The sequence below is a fragment of the Chelonia mydas genome, chromosome 1 (assembly GCF_015237465.2).
Source record: "Chelonia mydas isolate rCheMyd1 chromosome 1, rCheMyd1.pri.v2, whole genome shotgun sequence".
Classification (NCBI taxonomy): domain Eukaryota; kingdom Metazoa; phylum Chordata; order Testudines; family Cheloniidae; genus Chelonia; species Chelonia mydas.
Genome location: NC_057849.1, coordinates 223,523,382 through 223,537,207, shown reverse-complemented (window position 1 = coordinate 223,537,207; position 13,826 = coordinate 223,523,382). Strand labels below are relative to the sequence as shown.

The 13,826-nt window shown below is 43.5% G+C and overlaps 1 long non-coding RNA gene across 2 annotated transcripts in view; it reads left to right on the top strand.

Annotated features, from left to right (window-relative positions):
• LOC122463829 overlaps positions 1-12,529 on the top strand; it is a 62,389-nt gene extending 49,860 nt beyond the window's left edge. For both annotated transcript variants that reach the window (XR_006287462.1, XR_006287463.1), the window contains one exon: positions 12,131-12,529. This is a non-coding gene — a long non-coding RNA (uncharacterized LOC122463829). The remainder of the gene's footprint in view (positions 1-12,130) is intronic.
• The last annotated feature ends 1,297 nt before the right edge of the window (positions 12,530-13,826 follow it).

Here is a 13,826-nt window from a genome sequence, read left to right as displayed (position 1 = left end):
TTGAAGCTAGATAATACTTGCCTGGTTTCATTACAAATTGAAAATGAGGCTAGGTTTGCCAAAAAATTCTGAGTGAAGCCAAAACCAGGAGAAACTCAGTGGGGTTGTGAAATGACCCTGAAAAACCCCAGGAAAAACAGTCCATGTGCCACTGCAAACCAAAAATGATTAGGCTTTCAGTTGTATTGATAAAGGATAGCAAGCAAGATTGCTAAGAAACAGAGGGTTAAATTAGACCCTGTCCCTACTGGGAGGGAATAATGCTCAGGAAATCTTGCTTTCCCCAGTACATGCTTGCAGAATCCAGATAGAATGCTATGCTCAGCTTCTTGAGTGGCCATCTAAAGTGGTGGGGCTCTGCACTCCCAAGGAGTCAAGGTTATTTAGAGGATCAGCAAATCCCCCCCATCCCCAGGAGCACCTGCTAGTATTTGGTAGCAGATGCAGTGGAAAGCAAATGCTGCTCATTCCTAAAGTCCCAGAAAGTGGCACAGCTGCCCCCTGCCCCCACTTTATATATGCTATCTTGGTACTACATCTTTGCTTCCGTGTTCAGGGCTTCTCCTTCCAGTGAAAAGCCAGAATGTGTCCCTATTTGTCAGAAATCTAATGAAACAGAAGTATAACAATGGTACAGAACATAGCTCTAAGTCACTTAGTTTCTAACTTGTGTCATTTAGCTACAGCCTTTGGTGCAGTGTGGAGCTGCTCCCCTCTTTCCCCTAGAGCATGTACCAAGAGACACTGTGCTTCTGGGTAGAAGGTCTCCCACAGCTTCTTGGTGCATGTGCGAATACACAAATCGCTGCTCCCTGTTACAGAGTGCGGCATATTACCCCAACCAACCAGCCTGCTGTGATGGTTGACACCAGAGGGGATGGGTCCTCGGTTCTGACCACTCCATGACCCTTCTAGCTGCCTGCCTTGTGAATTGCTGTTCTGGGGAGAATGAGGGGGAGAAAATATCTTGGTAGCAGCCCTTGCACTCCCCTGAACAAAAGGGCGGTAATTTTGATTAACCCTCACATGGGCCATTCAGGGAAGGACACTCCTCAGTCTCTTACAGGCACCGCACATGTGCATAAGTTCCTGCCAGAATCTAGCCCATAGCAAATCTGGAAAAAGACAGAAAAGAGAGATCTCAGGTGAAATGATCCTGGTTATGTCTTGTTGTTCAGCATGTGCATGTGAGAGACATGTGTATTCTATATTTCTGTGTATGTGATAATTGTAATTATGGTTTTTATTTTTCTGTATTAAAATAATTAAAACTCTAATAATTCCCACCCCCCACCCTAAATCCATGGTTGTGTAAGCTCAGGATGAATAGCCATTTGGATATTTCCAGTTAGTAATCCTGCTCTCCATACCCACAATGAATGCACATACATGGGCTCCTGGCTGCCTACATTCTTACCCATCTGTTCAGATGGCATGATGCCCAGTCAGAGGCTGGTTGCACTTTTGTCCCAGGATATATATATTATGCAATAATGGGTTTAGATGGGCCACATGTAAAACATTACAAATGCCATCTCTTCAGCAGGAAGGGTTTCCTCTTGAGTAATTAGTCAGGCTTCCTGCGATGTTCCTCTGCAGCATGCAGCATGCTTGTTTACTTGACTGAGCAGCCATGATCATATTATGCCTGCCAGAGCTCTGCATTCTCTGTCCTGGTTGGTTTTTAAACCTAGTAATGACATGAAGGACTGGCTACATTTACTACTTTTTTATATGCATCTTGTCCTGACAACTATCTGGACTCTGATGCTATCCTCTTTTTAGAGAGGCCTGCTATCTCACATAAGCTTGGAAGGTGACCAAACTCTGGTGGGTTATTTTGTTCCTTTGTTTTTAAAGTCCATGGACCAGATCCTCAGCTGATATAAATCAGTGTAGCTCTGTTCAAATTGATATTTTAATGAAGGGCTAGCTCCTTAAAGAAAATAATTTAACAATATCAGCTCAAGTAAAATGTTGTCTTTGAAGCTTCAGTCCCTGTCTTTGTGTGAGCTGTATTCTGTAGGTGACAGCAATAGGAGTCCTGTGCTCCGAACTGAATGTTTATGGGATCGTAACCTGGGTCCAGGACGACTCTGAGGTGAGAACAAAATGGGATAATTGCAGTGCATGCCAAAGGGAAACAAAAATAGTAGAAGAGCAAGATGGTAAGCAGACTATTATAAAAGTATCATAGAATCGTAGGACTGGAAAGGACCGCAAGAGGTCATCTAGTTCAGTCCCCTGCACTCATGGCAGGACTAAACATTATCTAGACCAGCGGTTCTCAAATAGTGTGGGTCAGGACCCCATTTTAATGGGGTCACCAGGGCTGGCTTAGACTTGCTGGGGCCAAGAGCCGAAGCCCGAGCCCTACCACCAAAGGCTAAAGCCTGAGGGTTTCAGCCCTGTGTTAGGGCTCAGTTTACAGGCCTCCTGCCTGGGGCTTCAGATTTGGCCCCACCCCCGATCAGTGGGGCTCGGGTGGCCTCAGCCTTTGGTTCCCCATCCTGGGGTCCTGTAGTAATTTTTATTGTCAGAAGGGGGTCACGGTGCAATGAAGTTTGAGAACCCCGGATCTAGACTATCCCTGGCAGGTGTTTGTCTAACCTGATCTTAAAAATCTCCAATGACGGAGATTCTACATCCTCCCAAGGCAATTTATTCCAGTGCTTAACCACCCTGACAGTTTGGAAGTTTTTCCTAATGTCCAACCCAAACAGCCCTTACTGCAATTTAAGCCCATTGCTTCTTGTCCTATCCTCAGAGGTTAATGAGAACAGTTCTTCTCCCTCCTCCTTGTAACGTTACCTTTTATGTACTAGAAAACTGTTATCATGTCCCCTCTCAGTCTTCGCTTCTCCAGACTAAACAAACCCAGTTTTTTCAATCGTCCCTCATAGGTCATGTTTTCTAGACCTTTAATCATTTTTGTTGCTTTTCTCTGGACTTTCTCCAATTTGTCCACATCTTACTTGAAATGTGGTAACCAGAATTGGGCACAATACTCCAGTTAAGGCCATATCAGTACGGAGTAGAGCAGAAGAATTACTACTCCACTTATCTTGCCTACAAAACTCATTCTAATACATCCCAGAATTAAGTTTCCTTTTTTTTTTTTTTTTGGGGGGGGGGGGGGGGAGGAAAACTGTGTAGCTGAAACAATGTGTGGAACAGGTGTCCTTTGTGGTTATGCTGGTGGCTGGGAGGTTCATTTAGTGGGGATGCCTGTGAGGTTATGCATATGGGAGGATGTTGTGTCTCACACCGTGGCAGCCCTAGTTCTAAATTTTAGGAATTTTTAGGAAGCAACCTGCTTAACTCTGCTTCGATAAATATGCTATCATCAAGTTAAGGGAACTTTTCAAAGCTGAGTAGTACAGAAGTGACGCTCCCTGCTGGGTTCAAGTCTAGTGGAGAGGCTACACCTCACTTCCTGTGCTGCTGCCTTAGCTCCTTACTTAACCATACTTAACTACAGGCCTGCTCTTGCTCCTTTGAAATTAAAGAAGTCTTTCCATTAACTTTAGTGGCTGATGGATTCGGCCCTTAATCATACTGGTGTAGGTCTCAATCCAGCTCCCATGGAAGTTCAATGGCATGAGCCTTTATTTCCTACTTCTGACCTTCTCTCGCCAACAAATAAGAAAAAAATCATAACATGTAAAAAAAAAAATAATGTATATAGTTCTTTCTTCTTCAAAGCACTGTACAAACGTTAACTGTTTTGTCTACACATGATCCCTGTGAGGTCACTATTATCACCCCTAATTTTACACGTGGGAAATAGAGATAGTGTGACATGCTCAAGGCCGTACAGTGAGCCAGTCTAGGTTGGGATTAGAACTCAGAAATTCATGGCTGCCTTATTTGATTACTAAACTACGCTGTCTCCTTGGCATCTGAGGTTATTTATGACATACACAGTGTTCCAATGTTAGCTGTAAGTGAAGGGAAAACATTTTACAACACCTGTAGGTCGTGTAAAGAGCAAGTTTGTATTGCTGAAACTGTAGGAATTTAAAAAATGATGTATGTAGTACAATTCTATTACAGTAGCATACTTTATGGTCCTGGTGATAAAGCTAAAACTATCCAATTACATCAGTTTTCATGAGTTATTAATAATAATAATTATTAATAGTGTTTTATGGTTGCGCCTCAGGATCAACCGATAATGGGGACCAGTTGTTACCTCTGCGCTGCCCTGGTCCCTGCCTGAAGAGCTTACAGTCCCATAGACAAAACAAACAGGGTGGGAGAAGGGGTCTGGCACACAAGCAGAGTGGATGACATCAAATGCCATGTTAGTGCCACAGTTTTTTCTTTTTGGGATGCAGAGGTGGGATGGGTTTAGTTAGGAAGGGATCACCTAAAGGAAAAGAAAAGATGAGGTGGTTGAGAGGGACAAGATGTGGGGTGGGGAAGAGGAGCAGCTGTGGAGTGAAGTTGAGGTGAAGAGAATGTGTGTGGGGGGGGGAAGGTGGGAGCAAACAGCCAATCATCACAGGACAGAGAAAGTCCAGTCAAAACGGTAGGAGGCTATATGAATGTCCAGAGGGTCTTCCTTTGTGTAAGCGGGGGAATAGTCCTGCTATTGTGGGGAACTTTCCTGGCTTCTGCACTACCCCGGTGAAGTGGGCTAGCGAAAGGATCTGAGTCCTCGCTTCCACTTCCTTTACCCAGTGGCCTCCCTGCCCTTGAGGACTCCGCTTCCACTCTCCTGTCTGGCAGAGTCCTTGTAACCCCAACAAGGCTGGGCCCAGGATTCCTGGGGGGCTCGACCCCCAACCCTGCTATGGTCACCTAGGACAGGGGCTAGGGTGTCCCCACTCCGGAGTATTCTCTCTGCACTGGGCACTTCTCTGACCCACTGACCATTACGTACAATTTAAAGCAAATGCAAGTTATTTAATCAACAATTTTAAGAAGAATAAGGAAAAATGGGAAAGGTTAAAGGAACACATCACCCCGCTCTGTGGCAGGGAACGTCACAAACAGTGTCTCTGGAATGTCAGGGCAGTTCACAGGCTGTTCCTTGTATGTCCCAGGCCTTCTTCTCAGGCCCTGGCTGTGCTGCGGGGATGCTGTGGGTTCGACACTTGCTCTGGTGGTGGCCACATGCTCTCAGGCTCTAAGTGGTAGGACCCCTCTTCCCAGTGTCGCCCCCGCCCTGTCGGGATTACGATCCAAGCCTGGCCTGCAGAGCCTCTTGGCTGAGGTGTCTCCCTGTGCTGGGCCCGCTGCCCAGGGTCCCCCTCGCTCTCACCAGCTGTTCACCGCACCCAGCTCCAGACTGCTCCAGCCCCAGCTCCACCACTCTGTCTCAGCGCTGCTGCTGCTGCTCTGCCTCCAGCTCCCTGGGCTGCTTCTTTGGTCCCTCTGCCTCTGGTTGCTGCAGCTCTGCTCCCAGGACAGGTCTGCTCTGCAGGCTGCTTCTGTGACTCTGATCCCAGCACTGACCTGCTTCCTGGGCTGCTTCTTTGGCCCCTCTGCCTCTGGTTGCTGCAGCTCTGCTCCCAGGACAGGTCTGCTCTGCAGGCTGCTTCTGTGACTCTGATCCCAGCACTGACCTGCTTCCTGGGCTGCTCTTCTGGCCCCTCTGGCTCTGGTTGCTGCAGCTCTGCTCCCAGGGCAAGTCTGCTCTCTCTGGGCTGTGCCTCTGGCTTTGGGGCTGCAGCTCTGTTCCCAGGACGGGGTCTGCTCTCTCTGGGCTGCTTTTCTGGTCCCTCTGGATCTAGCATAGCTCTGCTCCCCAGCTCAGCTCGGGCCCCTGCTTTCTCCTTAGCTTGGCCCACTCTGTCTGACCCAGGCAATTCCAGCTCACACAGAGGATGGGACCTCCCTGGCTTCCTGACTTCCCTGATTAGCCTGCATGTCCTGTCATTCAGGCTGACCTGGAGCATTGGCCTCTCCTCCTTGTTCCTGGGGGCTGTCAGTCTCAGGGTCCTGATTCACCATCGACCCTCCCCCTGTTTTTAGCACTGGGAGCTAGTAACTAAAACACCCCCACTGAATGTTAGTAAGGGGGCAACAGTCCCCTTACATTTGGCTGCTTCTGCTCCTACTGGCTGGATAGACAAAGGCCAACATTGTCACAACAATGCCTCAAGTTATGCTTCTAAATAAGGTGGGGTTTATTTGCTTTTGTTAATTATGAAATGGCTTTAGAATCCTGATCACAAAGGGTGCTCCCTGATTGGTGCTCAGTCATCTCTCAGCTGTTCTCCATCTTTCCTTTCTGGAGCTTTCATGCTATAATCTCAATAGGAATTCCAGGCAGTACATTACTAGGAGATTATTGCCCTTCTTGAGTGGTTAAAGTCACTTGCCCTTTGGCCTTCTGACACCAACCAAGGCATACAATAATTGTTCAGCAATGCACTGCCTGTCACTTCTTATTGCCTAACCAGTGTGCCTTATTTAAATGGATCCTTGTCAAATGTCGTTTTGAACTGATGATATAAAGGCCACCCCTGGGATAAAGATCTTACACAGTGATTCTTAGCAAGATGAGGTGAGGAATTATTACCAGAACAAGAGACTAATCTGATATAACAGTAGTGACAATGTGTTGAACGAGACATATACACTATATGTAGTAAAAAGAAAAGGAGTACTTGTGGCACCTTAGAGACTAACAAGTACTTCTTTTCTTTTTGCGAATACAGACTAACATGGCTGCTACTCTGAAACCAGTATATATAGTAATATTTTATAGCGTGAAAAGACTATTCTGTTAGCATTAACTAAATGCATTGAAAAACCTGTCCCTTCCTGACCAACCTCAGTAAAATATCTGAATCATAATTGCAGATGTCCACTAATTTCCTCTATCATTATCATTGCACTTGAAGTAAAGGTGAAATTTACTCTGATTTTAATCATTTCCAGTTTTGTGGTTTTTGTTAATGGTTCAGATGGAATCAGAGGTTACATCTGTAGCCTTGTTATCTCATAAATTGGTGCTGAGAGAATCCCAGATGAATCTGAACATGCACTCAGTAGGGATAACCTGCTTAAACATGTCTTGTGAGTTGTTTGGTCAGCAGAATCAATGTATTGCTCTGGCTTTTTGCGTCATTATAATGTAGAGTATATAAAGACTAACTGTTTTTTAGAAGTGTTGAATACAGTAAGAATGATCTAGTGAGGAAGACTTAACTGATAGGTCATGCAGTAATGCTCTAGGATTATAGCAATAATGAAGGTGTGGGAGGATGTGAATAGGCAGTAGATGTTTCACAGGTAAAAATAGCAAGACAAAAGAGTGGGAGTATGAAGCCAGATACAAGACTACCAACGCAACCTGAGAAAAAGGAAAACAGCTAGTTATTATTGTGCTGCCCTGGTGCTATTGACATAATGAAAGTGCAAGTGGCAAGATCTATAACGTAGTGGGGCTGAGGAGACTGCACCTGAGATGTAATTAATGCTTGCAGTGAATAGCCATTGAGGTCATCCTCTGGAATTATTGCAATTAGGGATCTCTATACGAGAGTACAGTACATTTAAAAAGAAAGAGATAACTAAAATTTCACCATGCTTCTCAATTTGGTGACAGATGTTCAAGAGAAAATCAATGGTAAAGCAGTAATCTGGTAACAAAAGCCTGAGGCCCAATTTCTCATTACACAGAGAATAGTCACTTGTTATCTCATCGTTGCCAAGCAGGAAGGAAAAAATCAGCAAATAGATTTAGCAAATCTTTGTCTTAACAATTGTAGATTGGTTTTTAACCTTCCCTGTTTGGCAAAGTCTTTGAAGGGGTAGTGGCAAGACTATTTGGATGGCAATGATGAGTATGATAAATTCAGTTATGGATTTAGGCATAGCCACCATACAAAGAGTGTCCTTGCCAGAGTCCTAAACAATCTGAATGTCATAAATGATAGAGAAAGCCTATCGGTGGTGGTGATGGTGAACACAGTTCATCACCAATCCCTGCCAATGGCCAGATTGTGGCTGGTCCTTGCTTTAGTATGGGAGAATGGAAGACGCAAGGAATTTTCCATTCCTTTTGTGTCACAATAACTCCCAGTGCTCCTACTGGAGCATTATAACTCTGCACCATCTCCAAATTGGGGTCATAGTTAACTGCCACATGTGGGGAAGAACTATGAGGAAAGCAAGCTATGTGTGACCTAAGTGACCTCAGTTATTGGCATGGGGTTGTATTCTTAGTTCCCTACATGAGGCATTGTTTATTGTAGATCTGCCTGAGCACTGAAGTTCTTCAGATTATTACATTTCCTTTAAGAGAGATTTTTGTGAGGCATACTTTGGATTATAATTTGAGGAATGAATTCTGTTCTCCCTTACATACTGCAAATCCAGAACAACTACATTGTAGTCAACATATATGAAGTTGTCTGGGAACACCACTCCAGTTCACATTTTATTTCAAGTAACCAACCAGTTATCAGATGAGAACTCTGATCACTAGAAAACTATATTCAGATTGGTGGTTTTAGATCTTAAAGGTTCCATGTCTCATTATTAATATCGGATTGGGAGACCTAGGAAAAGATCTCTGTTTACACTTGCATATAGTTCCAGTGTTGTTGTAATTTAATCCCTCCCTTGGAGTCTGGAGACTGAAGAATATACACCCTAGGCAGGATTCTTCCCTCCTTTGCACCATTTGTAAATCTGGAGTAACTGAGGCAGAGAGCCTTGAAGTAGCTTGCCCAAAACCACACAGCAACTCATTGGCGGAGCCAGGATTAGAATTCAGGAGTTGCTAGCTAACAAGAATATATGTAGTTGTCCTTCATTGCTATATATAGTCAATGTTATGCCTTTGACAAACCAAAACATATAACTACTGGGGTTAATATGCCCTCACACTATTTGTCTATTTAATCACCTGTAGGATACTGTCTAATTTCTAGATTGTGAAAACTCTGGGACAGGGACTGTCTGTTGGTTTTATAGTGCCTAGTGCAATAGGGTCTTAATCCCCAGGAGATCAGATACTGTAGTAATGGAGGCCATACAACTGCCTAACATAGAATCCCTGTATGAGGTACTTAGGTGCTATTTCATTAGAAATAATACTGTCTCTCACATAAATCATCAAAAAGTTAGCATATAAGATGCTTTACATGCTATATATTGTAAATCAATACAAGATACAAGAAACCTATGAAAAGTACATCCTAATTTTAAGAGCTACCTTACATAATTATGGATCAAACCCTGAAGGCCTTTCTTGGGCTACATGCCAAATAAACGTATGACCCAGAATTTACCAAAACCTTCAGAATTTACCCCTGTATTTCCTGTCTGTATCTTATAACCTACTCAGGCACTATTCTAAATTTAAGGTAGAATAATATGGTGTTTTAAACAACTGAAACAAACCACAACTCCCCACATAACATATGGTAAGATTTGCATGATCTTTTGCACCTTCAATGTTCTCAGAAAAGTGAGAATTTTTTTTCAAGTTCGTTCTCTCTCTCTCGCATGCTAGATGTAACACATGAAAAATTAACTAACTTGAAATCTGATAATGCTGTGCACAACAGTGCAGTTTAATTGGTTTCCATTACTCAGAACCATGCAGTCTAATTTGATAACATTATGGTTAACTGACAAGACTGTTGTTTGGGTCTAGGAAAGACCTTACTGATACTTTTCTTGGAAAGAACAGGCATTCAGCTCTGTCATTTTAGTTTCTTTTTATCATTTGACATGCCAAGCTTGCCTAAGGCCATTGCTTTTTTTCTTTACACAAAACAAAGAATCTTTAAGAAACACAGTCATTAGTGTGTCAGACTTGCTTCAGTTTTCTTGACCAAATAAACAATCTCACATGCATGCTTTGCTCCTGTGCCTAAGAAGGAGAATCTCCCATTCTTGTGAAAAATCCCACTGGAAGGAGCTAATGGGGGATGAGGAGAAATAGGAAACTCTACAAATTTCCCCTTCTGGAGTCTCCCTCAGATTGTTTAATCAAAATGAGACTCCCTCCCCCACCACTTCATGGGATACGTAGCATATTCTCTCCTAGAATCTGTGGATCCCTGAGATCCAGACAGGTGGCCCTGTGTCATCATCAGCTTACATACTTTAACAGTCTATTATACCCCACACAATCTTTATTATCTCTCTCACACACACACAAGATTATATGTATGTCTGTATGTATGTGTGTAACATCAACTCTTTTTAAAAAAAATTACCTAAGGCCAGATCTATGCTAAAAAATTAGGTCAACGCAACTACGTCACTTAGGTGTGAAAAATCTACACTCCTGAGCAGCATAGTTAAGCAGACCTAACTCTTGATGTAGACAGCGCTAGGTCAATGGAATAATTCTTTCACTGATCTAGCTACTGTCTCTCAGGGAGGTGGATTATCTATGCCTATGGGAGAACCCCTTCCATCAGTGTGGGTAGGGTCTACACTTGACGTGCTACAGCAGCACAGCTGTGGTTCTGCAGCTGTGCCAATGTAGCACATCAAGTGTAGACAGGCCTTAACTTGTACCTTGCCTGGCAACTAAGCTATTTCTTTTAGGTTTGGGAGGGTTGTTCTTTCCTGCCTAATATTGCACAAAATGTAGACCTGCACTCACTGCAATGTCAAATTGCACAGAAGATATATCTTTTGATGCCAGCAGATTACCTTGGACTTGGTTCTTCTGGTGGTCTGGTGTTTTGAGTATGTTCTGATGGGCAACTGATATCTATGTTCCTTCTGTGTCCTGCTGATCAAGTCTCAGTGGAGTGCATATTTCACCATCTTCTGCACTCATGTTTGTCTTGTTTTCATAGTGGGGATATGTATCTGTCGTTCCAATGAATATATGCCCATCAACTGTTTTATTGTATGAATGAGGATTCCTGTGTTCAACACATGTAATTTGTTTCCAAGTGTATGATTTGTCCTGAGGAAATAATTTGATCCCAACAGGGACTGCCAGTTGTAGTTCCGGCAAGTCTCTAGCTTGTTGGTCATAGTAGGCTTTGGCCTTTGTGGGTATCTCTTCCTTTTTGTCTGTTACTCCTTCCACCACTGGTTGCTGTAGTGATGCTGGGGCTATAGGCACCATGGTAAATGTGCATCTTGACATCAGAGTTGCAGCAGGCTGCTATTAAAGCCTTCTGTGGGAGTATTTCTCTTTATTTGTGATTACACATGTTGAAGAGATAATTTTGTATATGACATTTTCTGTGGGTTGAAAATGCGTTTGGAGCACATCTAGGGTGTTACATGAGTCCTTCTGGACTGCTGTTGACATATCCACATGTGGTTGGCATGTGGTGGCAGCCTTTGCCCACTATAGCTAACAGTGTGGCTGCTCTTATTATGTCTTCTTTTTGATCCAGCCCAGTTGTAATTTCGTAGCTTTCCTACTGTGATCTAAAGAGCGTCCAGTTGCTGCACACATCTCCTTTCATCTCCATCTACTTGGGGACAGGAATCTGGTATGTGCTAGGATTAACGTTTTCTCTTTGTCTGACTGTTGTTGGAATATTTAATTTCTGACATCACTTCTGTGTATGAACATAGAGATGGCAGCAAGACAGTGTAACATCCAGTCTACAGTCTTTCCTTCAAACAAACTGTTCTTTTCCATCAAGTACTTCCTAAAAGTAGAGTTCTCTAAGTTCCTTGACATAATTGCAGTTTTGCCAGCCTCAAGAGATCAAAAATCATGAGTCAGACCCCTAAAATCATGAGATTTAAAGAAAGACTGAAATACATTATCTGACTTGTCTTTTGACTTTTTAACTCCCCTCTACTACTCTGCCAGTGTGTGTGTATGATAGTTTCAGATTGAAAAGTCAATTTTTAATGCAAACAAAAATGCATGGGTAACCCACATGCCTAATAGGAAGATCACTCTTTTAAGAGAGATAGAGAGAAGAGAGGGAGGAATAAGTTTGTATCTGAGTTATTGTTGCTCTGTTCCATGCCCGGAAGTTTCTGGAAATGGGTGTGGTAGTTTTGGCCATGCTAATAGACTCCCACAGCTGGACTAATAGACTCCAATGAGGTCAAGTAGTCAGAGCAGCTGCTTTGCAAAAGGACGTATAACCTGCACATGGCTTAGGAGCAGCTCAGCCACAGGAGCAGAAAGCAAGCTAATTTTCCTTAACTCTGAATCATTTTGCAGCAGTCCAGCAGAGGAAGAGAAAGAGCCTGCGTGGGTTCCAACTGGTGATCTCTGCCTGCAAGAGGAGGAAAGATATTGCAGTGCTTTTGACTCAGCAGACTGTATAGAGTCGATGAACAAAGACTCTAACTGACACTCTGGTGAACTCAACCTAAGCTTTTCAAACTCCGAGTCACTTCTCGCTGCATTTCTGTGGGGACTGACCTGTTTAGTTTTCCTTTCTTTCTTTTGTTTATATTTATGTATAACTGTGGAGATAATATATGTAGATCATGAAGTAGTCTTGTTGTTAGGTAGAAATTAAGCTATAATTACCATGTTTCTTTCTCATTGTAAAATTTTATAGAGTTGGTGCTCAAATAAATTCATTCGTCTTGTTCTTTTCGGACTTGACTGTGGGTAGGTTGCCCTGTGCAATCCTTGATGAAAATCCTCAAAGACTGAATTCTGGGGTCTGTGTCATTTTTCTATAAGAGTTGTGTTGAAGCACTAAGAGATGGGTGATAAAGTAAACTCTGTCCCTCCCAAAGGTTACATATGCCTCTTCTTGGCTGCTCAGAGGGATGCTCAAATTACCTTCTTCTCACCCCTGAGATAGGGGAACAACCATCCATTTTTTATTACTGTCTTGACTCCCTCCCCTCCTAGGTTTTTTGTTTATTTGGTTTTGTTTTGTTTTTTGGTAGAAGGGCTAGAGGATAAGTAGTTTTAGAATCACTGACCTATTTAATGCATTATGCTTCACACTTACACACAGAACGTATATTACTTTTTTAGAGTGGAATTACAGATATATTAAAGAAGTACATCAATCCATTGCTTTACTAAGCAATAACAATATGGGATTGGTTTAGCTTTTTGCAGGAATTATCACTTCCCTGCCTCCCCGCAACATACACACACTTCTCTGCCGGAGACTGGGCAGCATGCCCCCATTCTCTCCGCCCCCTGCTGCTCCAGACCTTCTTTTCCCCTCCTCCACCCCTGCTCCCCCTGTTCTGGATACCCACCCTTGCCCCCCATTTTCCTGCAAATCTCAAATCTAGCTCCTGCTCTCCCTCTTTTTCCCCATCCACCTTTCACAGTGTGTCTGCTGCAGCTCCTCACACTCCCTATGGCCCATCCAACCCCATTGAACCATACAGTGGCAATCATTTTGCCTGTGGGCAGGGCTTCAATGTCATTGAAAACAGTGGGAGGTGGCAGCTGGCTTTATGAAGGACAGCCTCATTTCCACATGAAGATAGGCTATATGGAAATGCTGGCTTCAGCCCCCAGTGACGGTAATGGGAGATGGTGGCTATTTTGAATATGGGAAAATTCATCAGTTGTTGGCACCTTTATCATGTTTGCATGAGGCAGCTAAAACAAAACAAAATCCCAAAATTGCTAGAGTAGTGATAAAATTGCAAGAGTTGGTAATGCTGTACTAATACCATAGTGCCCCCTCTACTGGGGAGCTATTTACTGTAACACTTGAAACTCACCCTTGGTGTGGCAGGGGGACAGTGGAGAAGAGGAGGAGTTACCAATCCAGAGGCCTGATTGACATGCCTGGATAGCCTGCAAATGGCTGACTCTGTCTAGACGTGTGCTCTGAACAAGGATTGACATAGTGTTTGGGGCCAGGCAGTCTGCTGCTAGCAGGAGAAGGAGAGACCGCTCCTCAATGGCTCTCTAGTACAGGGGAGAGAAC